This window comes from Symphalangus syndactylus, chromosome 3 (genome assembly GCF_028878055.3).
Source record: "Symphalangus syndactylus isolate Jambi chromosome 3, NHGRI_mSymSyn1-v2.1_pri, whole genome shotgun sequence".
Taxonomy (NCBI): domain Eukaryota; kingdom Metazoa; phylum Chordata; class Mammalia; order Primates; family Hylobatidae; genus Symphalangus; species Symphalangus syndactylus.
Window position 1 is genome coordinate 78305455 of NC_072425.2, and position 14540 is coordinate 78319994.

Consider the following 14540-nt stretch of genomic DNA (forward strand, 5'->3'; position numbering starts at 1 on the left):
CGAGGGGGGTGGATTATGAGGTCAGGAGTTTGAGACCAGCCTGGCCAACATGGTGAAACTCCTTCTCTACTAAAAATACAAAAATTAGCCGGGTGTGGTGGCGGGCGCCTGTAATCCCAGCTACATGGAAGGCTGAGGGAGGAAAATTGCTTGAACCTGGGAAACAGAGGTTGCAGTGAACTGAGATTGCGCCGCTGCACTCTAGCCTGGGTGACAGAGCAAGACTCTATCTCAAAAAAAAAAAAAAGAAAAGAAAAGAAAAGAAAAAAAGGATTATTTCTCATTCATGCTAGATGTCCCGTGAGGGTGCATGGGGAGCTCTGTTTCCCACTGACACTCAGGAGTCTAGGCTGACAAGGGCTCCATCCTCTTGTCACTGCTTCTGGTGGAATTTGTGGCCTTTCTGGTCACTGTAGCGGGAGAAAGAGACCAGAGAACCACACTGGGACTTTGACAGCATCGGCCTCAGTTTTGCTCACATTTCATTGATCAGAACTAGTCATGAGGCCCTGCCTAATGTTAAGGGCTGGGAAATGCAGGCTTGCCTATGCACAGGCATCACTACTGCCCAGCAGAGTCTTTATTATTTATTATTTATTTATTTATTTATTTATTTATTTATTTATTGAGACAGAGTCTCGCTCTGTCACCCAGGCTGGAGTGCAGTGGTGCCATCTCAGCTCACTGCAAGCTACACCTCCTGAGTTCATGCCATTCTCCTGCCTCAGCCTCCTGAGTAGCCCGCCACCACACCCGGCTAATTTTGTTTTTGTATTTTTTTTAGTAGAGACGGGGTTTCACCATGTTAGCCAGGATGGTCTCCATCTCCTGAACTCATGAGCCGCCCACCTGGGCCTCCCAAAGTGCTGGGATTACAGTTGTGAGCCACCATGCCCAGCCTGCCCAGCACAGTCTTGTTAAACATCTCTCATGTCCTGTGGAGTCCTATCATGACACATGGGAATATGTGTGTCATGACAGGACTCCACATATAGAAGTAAAGGAGAAATGTGAGTTGATCAGTGAAATGAAGATGAAGGACAGGGTGAACCTCAGAGCCTGGGGTTGAAGCTCAAGACTGTGATATCAGCAAGCATGTGGAAAGAACACACTCCCCTGGTGGAGGCACCTGTGGAGGCTTTGATGGGCAATCAGGAGGTTTTAGGACAGTTCTGTGAGCAGTTCTGCTTCTTTTTTTTTTTTTTTTTTTGAGGCGGAGTCTGGCTCTGTCACCCAGGCTACAATGCAGTGGCTGGATCACAGCTCACTGCAAGCTCTGCCTCCTGGGTTCACACCATTCTCCTGCCTCAGCCTCCAGGGTAGCTGGGATTACAGGCACCCGCCACCATGCCCGGCTAATTTTTTGTATTTTTAGTAGAGACAGGGTTTCACCCTGTTAGCCAGGATGGTCTGGATCTCCTGACCTCATGATACACCCACCTCAGCCTCCCAAAGTGCTGGGATTACAGGCGTGAGCCATTGCGCCCGGCCTGTTGGGTTACATTTTATAATACATTTGCTGAGGTCTATTTTGTGATCTGTGAGTATGCACCGTGGTGGTGGCCGTAAAATACATCAGTGGGGATTTTCCTGCAGAGCCCTTGATCCATGCGGGGTGTATCACAATTGCACAGTAAATACTGAAGATTGATTTCATTGAGAAGAAAGAAAAATCTGACAAGAAATAAAGTGAACTGATAAATATTTTCTCTATGTATGTGTGGTAGACAGAATTTGCAAAGCAACCACACAATTTCACACCCAAATCCCCCAGAGCCTACGAGAACAGGGAGTCCCATGACTCTGTTGTGTCATAGGGCACAGTTGACTGTAGAGTAGGGAGACTATCTGGCGGGCCTAATGTCATCACACAATTTCAAAGCAGAGAGTTTTCTTTGACTGGTAGGAGAAGAAGTCAGAGAGATTCAGAGTGTGAGAATGACGCAGTGGGTACTGCTATTCAGAAATGGAGGGAGCCAAGAGAGCAGGAATGAGGGTAGCCTGAAGGATGCAAGGCAGGTCCTGGCTGGCAGCCAACAAGGAAACCAGGACCTCAGTCCTCCAATGCCAGGAACTGAATCCTGCCAATAGCAGGAGTAAGCTTGGAAGAGGAGCCTGGGGTCTAGGGAGGAAAACATTAACTTACATCTTTATTTCAGCCTTGTGAGACGGAGCAGGCGGTCCACCTGCCGCATCCTGGAATCCTTGCCATTATCACACCGATATGTGAAATAATAAAACCCTGGGTTAGCTTCTGTATTGAATAAACTGAATAAACTTCTCATCTTTGCTTTCCTTCTCCAGTTTCCCCTCCCCACCCCTATAGTATCATTCTTTATGGAAGACATATTAAATTTCTCTTTAAAACAACATTGCTTTGAAATATAAAAAACAGCATGTGTCAACTCTTTTTTTACAATAAGAAGTACTATAACCAGAGATTTTTTTAAAAAATGATATTATCCTACTTAGCTCACAAAAATGGTTTAGTTATTTGGGCTGTTAAATTTTGCGTGTAATGTTCAGTAAATGAATTAGGTTCTTTTTTTTTTTTCTGAGACGGAGTCTTGCTCTGTCGCCCAGGCTGGAGTGCAGTGGCGCAATCTCGGCTCACTGCAAGCTCCGCCTCCCGGGTTCACGCCATTCTCCTGCCTCAGCCTCTCCGAGTAGCTGGGACTACAGGCGCCCGCCACCACGCCTGGCTAATTTTTTTGTATTTTTAGTAGAGACCGGGTTTCACCGTGGTCTCGATCTCCTGACCTCGTGATCCGCCTGCCTCGGCCTCCCAAAGTGCTGGGATTACAAGGGTGAGCCACCGCGCCCGGCCAATCAATTAGGTTCTTAAGAAATCTCCTGCAGACTGTCAGGTTGAAGAGGTCATAACCCAGAAGAAAATAAGCCTGCACGCCTAAGACAATCAGTGCTTCTGATGAGAAAAGTGACTGACAGATAAGGTGGGAAGATTGGCCTCAGCTCATGGGGTAGCTCTGCTGTTCTTGCCCATCCTGATGTTTTTGGATAACAAGGAAAGCGTATGCAATTTTTTGGCTCCCCCTTTTTAAAAAGCAGTGGAAGGGCCGGGCGCGGTGGCTCATGCCTGTAATCCCAGCACTTTCCGAGGCCGAGGTGGGTGGATCACGAGGTCAAGAGATACAGACCATCCTGGCTAACACGGTGAAACCCCATCTCCAGTAAAAATACAAAAAATTCTCCAGGCGTGGTGGCGGGTGCCTGTAGTCCCAGCTACTCGGGAGGCTGAGGCAGGAGAATGGCGTGAACCCTGGAGGCGAAGCTTGCAGAGAGCAGAGATCGCGCCACTGCACTCTAGCCTGGGTGACAGAGCGAGACTCTGTCTCAAAAAAAAAAGAAAAAAGCAGTGGAAGCTTGTAATCAAAGATAATCATGTTGGGGTTCAGTAGAAGTCACCCCATCGCATTCATCACATTCATCAACCAAAGGGAGGAGGCCTCTCCCTGAGTTCCTGCTTGAGGAACATGGCTGGAAAAGTAGGGAGAATGGAAGCTGATGCCAAAAACAAAAACAGGAGAGAGAAAGAAATGCCTCTTTGTGTGGTGCACCGAAACAGCCGATTTAATCTGTGCATGTAGGTGGGGAAAGCATTTGTCCATTTTTAATTTCTGTAGCTAATCCAGGAGCCTCCAGATCAGGCTTATGGTTTGGAGTGCCCTTGAATGGTGACAAGAGTATGTTTTATTTGCATGGCTGTCCCCACTTTACCAACTACTTTCTCATAGGAGTCGCTTGTTTCTCACCTATGAGATTGTTAGAGGGTTTTGTTAACTTTTCAGTCTTGAGATTAGAAGAGGCTTTAATGTGCTGGAAGCACAACTGCACTTTTGATTCATGAATTATTTATTTATTTATTTTTTGAGACAGAGTCTCGCTCTGTCTCCCAGGCTGGAGTGCAGTGGGACGATCTCAGCTCACTGCAAGCTCCGTCTCCTGGGTTCAGCCATTCTCCTGCCTCAGCCTCCAGAGTAGCTGGGACTACAGGCGCCCACCACCACACCCGGCTAATTTTTTGTATTTTTAGTAGAGACGGGGTTTCACCGTGTTAGCCAGGATGGTCTGGATCTCCTGACCTCGTGATCCACCTGCGTTGGCCTCCCAAAGTGCTGGGATTACAGGCGTGAGCCACCGTGCCTGGTCCCTACACCAAAAATTTTTATTATCCTCAACATAAACTTTGTACTCATTAATCAATAAGTACCCATTTCCCCACTCCTTATCCTCTAGTAAGCTTGATTCTACTTTCTGTCTGTAAATTTGCCTACTCTAGGTACCTTATATACATGGCATTGTATGGTATTTGTCCTGCTATATCTGCCTTATTAAACAAAGCATAATATTTTCAAGGTTCATTCATGTTGCAGCGAATATAAAAATTTTATTTCTTTTTATAGCTGAACAGTATTCCATCACAATGCCACATATTCTTTATCTATTCATCTGTTGATGGACACTTGGATTGCTTCCACATTTTGGATGTTATGAATAATGCTGCTATGAACATTAGTGCACAAATACCTGCTTTAGTCCTTGCTTTCCATTGTTTTCTATACATACTTAGGAGAGGAATTGCTGAGTCGTTTGGTAGTCTTAAGATTAACTATTTGAGAAACTGCCAAATTATCTTACAAAGCAGTTGCACCCCATTTTACAGTTCCACCCTTAATGCACAGGGGTTCCAATTTCTCTACATTCTCACCAGTATTTATTATTTTTCAATTATTATTATTATTAATTGTATAGCCATCTTAGTAGGTGTGACGTGGTATCTCATTGTGGTTTTGATTTGTATTTTTCTATCTATTAATGATGTTGGACACCTCTTTATGTATTTATTGGCTATTGGTAGGTCTTCTTTGGAGAAATGTTTCTTCAAAATCATCTGCCCATTTTTAAATGTTTATTTGTTTTTTGTTGTTGAGTATTGCATTAGTCCGTTTTCACACTGCTATAAAGAACGACCTGAAACTGGGTAACTTATGAAGAAAAGAGGTTTAATTGATTCACAATTCTGCATGCTTAACAGGAAGCATGACTGAGGGGCCTCAGGAAACTTACAATCATGGCGGAGGGTGAAGGGGAAGCAAGGACTTTCTTCACATGGTGGTAGGAGAGAAACAGAGAGTGAAGGGGGAAGTGCCACACGCTTTCAAACAACCAGATCTTGTGAGAACTCACTCATTAACATGAGAACAGCAAGAGGGAAGTCCACTGCCATGATTCAGTCACCTCCCACCAGGTCCCCCCTGACATGTGAGGATTACAATTCAACATAAGATTTGGGTGGGGACACAGAGCCAAACCATATCAAGTATTAGGAGTTCTTCATATAGTCTGGATATTAATCTTCTATCAGAATATCTGAGATCAGAAGCAGCCATTAGCAATCAGAGAATAGATCTCTGATATTTGGAGGACAGGGTACTATTTGGCCACCCTGGCCTCTGCAAGCTGAATGGAAACTGCTATTGGAATGCATGCACAGCTACCTGCCATGTGAGTGGAGGTGGGGGATGGATAGTTGCTACTGTGCTAAGAGCTGAAATTGGCAAAATTAGTGCAATTTACCATCTAGCCTTTCCCTGGAAGTTGCAAACCTTTAACAGACTTTAGAGTTCCCAAAGAGTTACATCAGGCTGGGTGCAGTGGCTCACGCCTGTAACCCCAACACTTTGGGAGGCCGAGGCGGGTGGATCACCAGGTCAGGAGATCAAGAACATCCTGGCTAACACCGTGAAACCCTGTCTCTACTAAAAAACACAAAAAGTTAGCTGGGTGTGGTGGCAGGCGCCTGTAGTCGCAGCTACTCGGGAGGCTGAGGCAGGAGAATGGCATGAACCCGGAAGGTGGAGCTTGCAGTGAGCTGAGGTCATGCCACTGTATGCCAGCCTGGTCGACAGAGCAAAGACTCTGTCTCAAAAAAAAAAAAAAAAAAAAAAGAATTACATCAGACATATTCTATCAATGCAGTTGTGTCTAGTTGGGGCAGACAGTTTCCTGGTGCTTCTTAATTTGCCATTCCAGAATTATCTTTCTCTTTCTTTATTTGTTATATCAGTTAAAATTTATATTTGTTAATCACTTTGGTTTCTTCTTTTTAGTCAGTTTAGATAATTTGTGTGTTTTAAGAAATTTATGCATTTATTTTAGGTTATTTGGCATACAATTGCTCACAGTACTTTTAATTCTTTATTTCTATAACATCACTAGTATTGTCCCCATTCTTATGTCTAATATTTGTCATTTGCATGTTTTCTCTTTTCTTCTTAGTCTTTCTAGGGAAGTTTGTCAATTTTGTTGATCTTTACAAAAAACCAACTTTTGATTTTATTGATTTTTCTCTATTGTTTTTCTATTCTCCATTTTATTTTTCTCTGCTCTAATCTTTATTGTTTATTTCCTTCTAGATTTGAGTTTAATTTGTTCTTTGTTTCCTCATTCTTTAAGGTGGAAAGTTAAGTTACTGATTTGGAATGTCCTTTTCAATATAGTTATTTATAGCTATAAATTTCCCTGTGAGCACAGCTTTCACTGCATCCCACAAGTTTTGGTATGTTGTGTTTTCATTTTCATTCATCTCTGTTTTCTCATTTCATTTGCAATTTCTTTTTTGATCCATTGGTTAAGAATGTGTTGTTTAATTTCCACAAATTTTTGAATTTTCTAGTTTTCCTTCTTTAAAAAATATTTTTAATAGTATACTCTATTTAGCTTAATATATTCGTAGTATTATCATACCATTCCAATACATCATCAATGAAAGAAATTAGTATTGAGATGTCTTACATTCTTTCTTTTGTACTAATGATATAGGAGGGGGGCAGGGCAGTGCTGGGTAGAGAAGGGGAAGGTCCCTGGCTAGGGCTCCACTCTCAGGCCTGTGCCCATGGACTTAGGTGAGGACAGACATTTCTGCTTTCGTTCCCATGTGTTGCATTTTCCAAGACCACCTTGGCCTGCCATGCCCCCATCCTGTGCCTATAAAACCCTGAGACCTTAGTGGGCAGAGACACAGAAGCTGGACATCAAGAGCAACACACACCAGTGGAAGAACATTCAAATGGCTGGACATTGAGAGGAACACACAGGCAGAAGAACACTTTGGCAGACACCAGTGGAATGACGAAACACTGAGGGGAATTCGGTCGGAGAGTCCAGCCACTGAGCGGCTCCACTCCGGGGAAAAACCACCTTCCGACTCCATCCCCCCTCTGGCTCCACTCCATCTGCTGAGAGCTACTTCCACTCAATAAAACCTTGCACTCATTATTCAAACCCATGTGTGATCTAATTTTTTTTGGTACACCAAGGCAAGAACCCAGGATACAGAAAGCCCTCTGTCCTTGCGATAAGGCACAGCATCTACTTGAGCTAATTAACACAAGCCACCTGCAGACTGCAAAACTGAAAGAGCTAACTGTAATATATGCCAACTGGGGCTTCAGGAGTTGTGAACACTCAGCCCTAGAGGCTGCCATGGTGCCAGCGCTTGCCATGACCTGCCCCTGTCCGCATGCTTCCCCTAGGGGTATGAGTAGCAGGGCACCAAAGAAGTGAGCCACACCCCCATCACACGCCCTGCTGGGGGATAAGGAAACTTTTCCCATTACACTAAGTTTTTGAAATGCAGTGTCCATTTCATGTAATAGCACATCTCCATTTTTTTTGTTGTTTGCTTTCTGTTATTGATATCTAACTTCATCCTGTTGTGGTCTGAGAAGATACCATTTGTATGGCAACTATCTTTTAAAATCTATTGAGACTTAATTTGTGGACTAACATATGGTCTGTCTTGGAGAAATGTCCCATGTGCCTTTGAGAATTTGTTTGCTGTTGTTGTTGGGTAGAGTATTCTGTGTATGCCTCTTAGATCCACTTGGTTTATGGTGTTGTTCAAGTCCTCCATTTTCTTACATATCTTCTGTTTGTCATATATTTCTTATTGAATGTGGGGTGTTGAAGTCTCCAATTATTATTATTGTAGAATTGCATATTTATCTTTTCAGTTCTGTCAACTTTTCTTTCATCTATTTTGAGGATCTGTTACTAGGTGTGTAAAATGCTATTGCTTTTCAATTGCGAACATTTGCTTAGATTAACTCCTATATTTATCAGTCTCAGTGCTTTAATTATTCTTGCATTCTGGAACATCCATCTATTGTCACTTCCCTTCTTTTTATGAGAAATTCCTTTAGTGATGTAGAATAATATGATCATGGCAAAATTTTCCTAGTTTTGTTTATCTGAGAATATATTTGCCATCCTTTTATTCAATCATTGATATTTTTATCTCTGTGTTTCTTTGTAAGAGTCTTTTAAACTTTTACTTGGAAATAATTATAGGTTTGCAGAAAGTTCCACAGATAATACAGTTTCCTCATACCCTTCACTCAATTTCCCTAATAGATGTATCTTACATAACTGTAGCACAATGTCAAAGTTTGGATTTTGACAATGGCATAATATGATTTGTATAGTTTTGTCATTTTATCATGTGTAGATTTGTGTAACCACCACAGCAATTAAAATACAGAAATACTCCATCATCACAGAGATCTCCCACACCACAGACATCTCCCTCATGCAACCTCTTATTGTCACCTTCCTACCCCCATGATTCCTATCCCTTGAAACCTCAAATTTCTTCTTCATTTGTATACTCTTTTTGTGGGTTTTTTTTTTTGAGAATCTTCTAAATTAGACTATTTACATTTAATGTAATTATTGATATTTTAGAGTTTAAGTCTTCTTTTTTGTGTCTATACTTTGTTTCTTACATCTATGTTTTTCTTTCTCTTGTTTCACTGTGGGCTACTTCATATTTTTTTAAATTCCATTTTTTTGTTATCTCTAGTGTTATTAGGTATATCTCGCTGTATAGCTTTTTGGGAGCCCTTTAGGTATTAAATTATACATACACACCAGCACATTCTGCTGGTATCAATATTTTACCAGTTCGGTTAAAGTACAGAAATTATATCCCCTTTTGTGTCTCTTTCCCTCCTCCATTTATACTATAATGGTCTTGGCCAGGCGCGGTGGCTTATGCCTGTAATCCCAACACTTTGGGAGGCCAAGGCGGGTGGATCACCAGGTCAGGAGATCGAGACCATCCTGGCTAACATGGTGAAAACCCGTCTCTACTAAAAAATACAAAAAATTAGCTGGGCGTGGTGGCGGGTGCCTGTAGTCCCAGCTACCTGGGAGGCTGAGGCAGGAGAATGGCATGAACCCAGGAGGCGGAGCTTGCAGTGCACCGAGATCACACCACTGCACTCCAGCCTGGGTGACAGAGGGAGACTCTGTTTCAAAAAATAAATAAATAAATAATAATAATAATAATATAATGGTCTTAAATATTTTTTCTACATACATCGAGAATCACATCAGACATTATTATTATTTTTACTTCAATAGTCAAACATAATTTGGAAATTCAAGAGTAGAAGGAAAACCTGTATTTACCCAATGCTTTGCTCTTTTATTGTTTTTACTTTCTTCCTGATGTTCCACTTTATTCCTCAAGAATATTTGTGCTGGATATAGAATTCTAGACTGATAGTTATTTTCTTACAGCACTCCAGAAATGAGATTGACACACACTGGCTATGTAGCCATTTTGGGTTTTTAGCTTGTGGACGGAAGTTTCTCTCTTTGAACTTTTCACCTTCAGCAGGTCCAGTAGTACTACATTTTCCTCATAATAGCATCAGTAATTTCTTCAAATAACTTATTTCTTAGTTTGTTTTCCATTTTTTTGTTAATAAAAGGAGTACTGAAAGATACAGATTTTTATCTGTGTCAACTTTAGTTGTTTCTCATTTTGTATTATATAGTGTGGATCATTTCAAGATGAATTTAAAGAAAGATATGAAGAATATGTTCTTAATAATTTTTAAAAAGTTTGTATACAAACTTATGCCAAATAAACTTATGGTAAATAATCTTATAAAAAGTGTTTTGGAACTACTTTCAAAACATATTTTAGTGGACTGATTAGTAGAAAGCTCTCTTAAGTTTATGAAGCCCTGGAAATTCTTCTGTATGAGAAATGAAAACCCAACTAAGTTTTACAGATCTTCATTGATGCTTGACTTCTCTCAAAAAGGAAATGGTATAATAAAATGGAATGGGTTTATTTTGTACCAGCCATCATCTTAAAATCAGGAAGTAGTTAATTGTGTAACTGAAATATTGGCGAAACAGAAGAGTTTCCATTTTTGATGATTTGCTCTGTTGGCACATATCATCTAAGAGCGGCTGCATCCCAACAGTGGGAACGTGCTAAGTAAAAACAATGATAAGAATGATCTAGTGATCTCACTTGAAAAATTGTAGTGGTGGAAGTCAGTGTGGCGATTCCTCAGGGATCTAGAACTAGAAATACCATTTGACCCAGCCATCCCATTACTAGGTATATACCCAAAGGACTATAAATCATGCTGCTATAAAGACACATGCACACGTATGTTTATTGCGGCACTATTCACAATAGCAAAGACTTGCAACCAACCCAAATGTCCAACAACGATAGACTGGATTAAGAAAATGTGGCACATATACACCATGGAATACTATGCAGCCATAAAAAATGATGAGTTCATATCCTTTGTAGAGACATGGATGAAACTGGAAACCATCATTCTCAGTAAACTATCGCAAGGACAAAAAACCAAACACTGCATGTTCTCACTCATAGGTGGGAATTGAACAATGAGAACTCATGGACACAGGAAGGGGAACATCACACTCCAGGGACTGTTGTGGGGTGGGGGGAGGGGGGAGGGACAGCATTAGGAGATATACCTAATGCTAAATGACGAGTTAATGGGTGCAGCAAAACAACATGGCACATGGGTACATATGTAACAAACCTGCACACTGTGCACATGTACCCTAAAACCTAAAGTATAATAATAATAAAAATATATATATAATAAAATAAAATAAAATAAAAAAATAAAAAATGAATTTCAATAGTGAATGTTAATTTTCATTTAACAGTATTACTTACTGAAGTATATTTAAAGCAACAGATAATTTCTTTAAATTGACTCAATGTTGTATTAGGTGGCTATTTGAAGATAAAAACACTTTTAAAAACCTTAGTGACATCAGTATCAAAAAGAAGAGCCAGAAGCAGTTTTGCTGCTTGAAAATATTTATCTTGTAACCTGTCACAGTACTTTAAGATCATGTCATAAGCAAGGTTGAAAGGAAACCTGCAAACCTGAGTGCCCTCACCCTGGGAGACATTCCTACAGTATAATGGACTGGACTAATTATTAATGATTTTATATATATTATTTTGATGTAACGGACCCGTGATTGAAAATTAGGGGGTGGCCTCTGGTGTTATGTAACGTGTATATTTGTTTTTGTCCATGGTTCCTGGCTCATAGCTCCTAAAATCCTTGTCATCTCCAAAAGAAAAAGATCATGTCATAAAGATTAACAAAATCTGATTCTTGCAATTGTTGATGATTTAGAGGGAATAATTCATTGATCTTGAGAATTACATATATTATTATTTAAATCAATTTTATCTATAATTTATGAAATTATGGAATCCATACTATGGGATAACATCTATGAATTTTTGTAAGATTTCCAGTTATGTTATTTATGTTTTGGCGTGATTAGTTAACATGTTTAGATCTAGATTTTAATTTTTTTCTTTTGGAATAAAAAAGTTAAGATTTAAAACAAAAAAAGAAAAATTGTAGTGGTCTCATCCTATAAAGTTTTGCATTTATTTTTGAGACGGAGCCTCCCTCTGTCACCCAGGCTGGAGTGTAGTGCCATCTCGGCTCACTGCAAGCTCCACCTCCCAGGTTCACACCATTCTCCTGCCTCAGCCTCCTGAGTAGCTGGGACTACAGGCGTCGCCACCACGCCCGGATAATCTTTTTTTTTTGTATGTTTAGTAGAGACGGAGTTTCACCGTGTTAGCCAGAATGGTCTCGATCTCCTGACCTGGTGATCCGCCCACCTTGGCCTCCCAAATTGCTGGGATTACAGGTGTGAGCCACCGCACCCGGCCCTAAAAAGTATTTTTAAAACATCCTACTTTTCATTTCCAGAAAAAAAAAAAGCCACTGACTTTAAACTTTAAAAAACCGAAGAATATAGGTATTTGTTTCTATTATTTGATGTAAGGCAGAATCTTTTAGAAGGATTTAAACACTTTATTAAAGTCAGGAACGAACATGTAGGGAAAAACACAACAGTATTTTTGGAGGTTTAGATTTTATTTCATCCACAGAATGAAGATACTGCTGTGGAAAATTGGCTGATCAATATGAGCTCCAACGAACTTTTGTTTTTGTTAACAGTGTACCTCAGTAAGTATTTATTTAATATATCCAACACATGCCCTTGAAGCTATTCATCTGAATGTCCAGTAACAGAGAACTCAGAAGACGGTTATATAACACAGAAGAGAATGATCAAATTTAGCTATGATGAGTATATCTGAAGAATATTAAATTCTATGTTATAATTTTAAATGTTATCAGTGAGAATAGCATAAACTTTTTAGGAAAGTGAATAAATACATGAAAAATATTTGCATCCTGTATAACAATAAATTGCCATTTACAGCTCCTACAAGTCAGTACTAAAATTACAAATATTCACGTAGAAAAATGTTCAAATGATATGAACATGAAAAAAATCAGAAAATGTCAGATAAAAAATTTTCTTTTTTATTTTATAAACTTGTTTTTAATATCTTTCCCTTATTTCTTTTGCATTTTCATCCAGCTTCTTGGGTTGAATGCTCAGTTTATTTGTTTTTGATTTCTCTAGTTACATAATAAATGCACTTAGGACTATGTTTGAATAATTATCATAACACAAGGTTGACTAATTAGCAGCATTTATCTTAATTGCAAAGGTTAGAATAATCTAAGTGCAGGACAATTCTCTCGGTGGCCTTGGACCAACTCAGTTCTCTCCCGTTTCTCTTTTGTAGTTCTCACGAATAACTGTAGAAGGTACTGGGAATGCAACATCCTGAGAGAAGAAAGGACTGGCTAGAACCGCCCAGGCCCTGGTCCAGTTCCCTTGGAAACAGAATGTCTTTCAGTGCTTTGTCCAGGGGGTAACTTCACCTTGGAGTATAAAACCCAGGGTGGGCTGCTTTTGCGGGTCCCTAGCTGAGGTACAAGTGTGGCATGCACAGACAGGACTACACCTCCCCCAGGCAGCTTTCCCCAGCCTTGGAGGACTAGCTTGCGATGAATCCCAGGTGCTGTTGGCCCTTGCTGCCTATCTGTAAGTAATAAATCCACGTACGTGACTTGTGTGTGTTTGTGTTCCATCTCAGCAGACTCAGCCAAGTTGGTAACCAGTGTCATACTAAGTATGTAACTGTATATATAAATGCACAGATATTTTGATGTTTAACATTGCAGGGTCTTTCTTTTAAATGAGTTCTTAATTGTGTGTCCCAGATCCAAGCTCTTCTCCCGAGAAGCCTCTGGCATAGCAGTGAGGTTTGCTCTGTAAGCTGTGGAAGCCTCAGCTGGACACTATACCCAAGCTTGTTAGGTATCCACTGTTTCAGCAGGGCTGAGAAAGAAAAGACCCCAAGCCCTCAAGGAGGTCTTTTTATAACATAGCAGTCTGCTTTTTGCATAATTAAATCATCTCTTAACTTACCAATTGACAGAAAATCACCACCAATACCATTCTATTCAACTCACATATTCCACCAAACCAGACGTGGTGGAACATCAACAGGGAGCCACCCAGAGTGATCTGAGAAAAAAACAAAACCAAATCCAAAAGATCTTTACACTATTTAATTGTAACTGTGTGAGTTAAATTATTAGAATAAGAAATTTTATGTTTATTTTAAAATTTTTATTTATTTATTTATTGAGATGGAATTTCGCTCTTGTTGCCCAGGCTAGAGTACAATGGTGCGATCTCGGCTCACTGCAACCTCTGCCTCCTGGGTTCAAGTGATTCTCCTGCCTCAGCCTCCCAAGTAGCTTGGATTACAGGCATGCGCCACCACGCCTGGCTAATTTTTGTATTTTTAGTAGACACGGGGTTTCTCCATGTTCACCAGGCTGGTCTCGAGCTCCTGACCTCAGGTGATCCATCAGTCTCGGCTTTCTGAAGTGCTGGGATTACAGGTGTGAGCCATCACGCCGAGCCAACAGTTTATTTGAATCATGAGAATTTGTATTGGTTTTTATAAACTAGTTTCTTTCATCTCACATTCCCTGAAGTATAATGGAGTGTATAAATAACAGTAAAAATAATAGTAATAACAATTACTTCCCTAGGCTGCCAGCAGAAAACACCTGAAATAAGCTCCTTTTTTTTTTACATACGATTTTTGAAAATGTTACAGGAAGAAAAGTTAAAATGGTCCTATCACTAAAAAGTGGTTTAATTTTTCTTTCTAAATCTAGCGTGAGGAGAGTCCACTCAGGTATTAAGGTGTTGACATCCTGATTATCCTTAACCTCCTCTTCCCTCTCCCCATTCTTAAG

General features: G+C 40.3%; 1 long non-coding RNA gene across 1 annotated transcript in view; it reads left to right on the plus strand.

The window, feature by feature from the left end:
• The window catches only part of LOC129478341 (uncharacterized), a 34247-nt gene extending 20914 nt beyond the window's left edge, over nt 1-13333 (plus strand). The window contains exons 2-3 of the long non-coding RNA XR_008656404.1: nt 12296-12374; nt 13007-13333. This is a non-coding gene — a long non-coding RNA (uncharacterized lncRNA). The remainder of the gene's footprint in view (nt 1-12295; nt 12375-13006) is intronic.
• Nucleotides 13334-14540: the final 1207 nt, after the last annotated feature.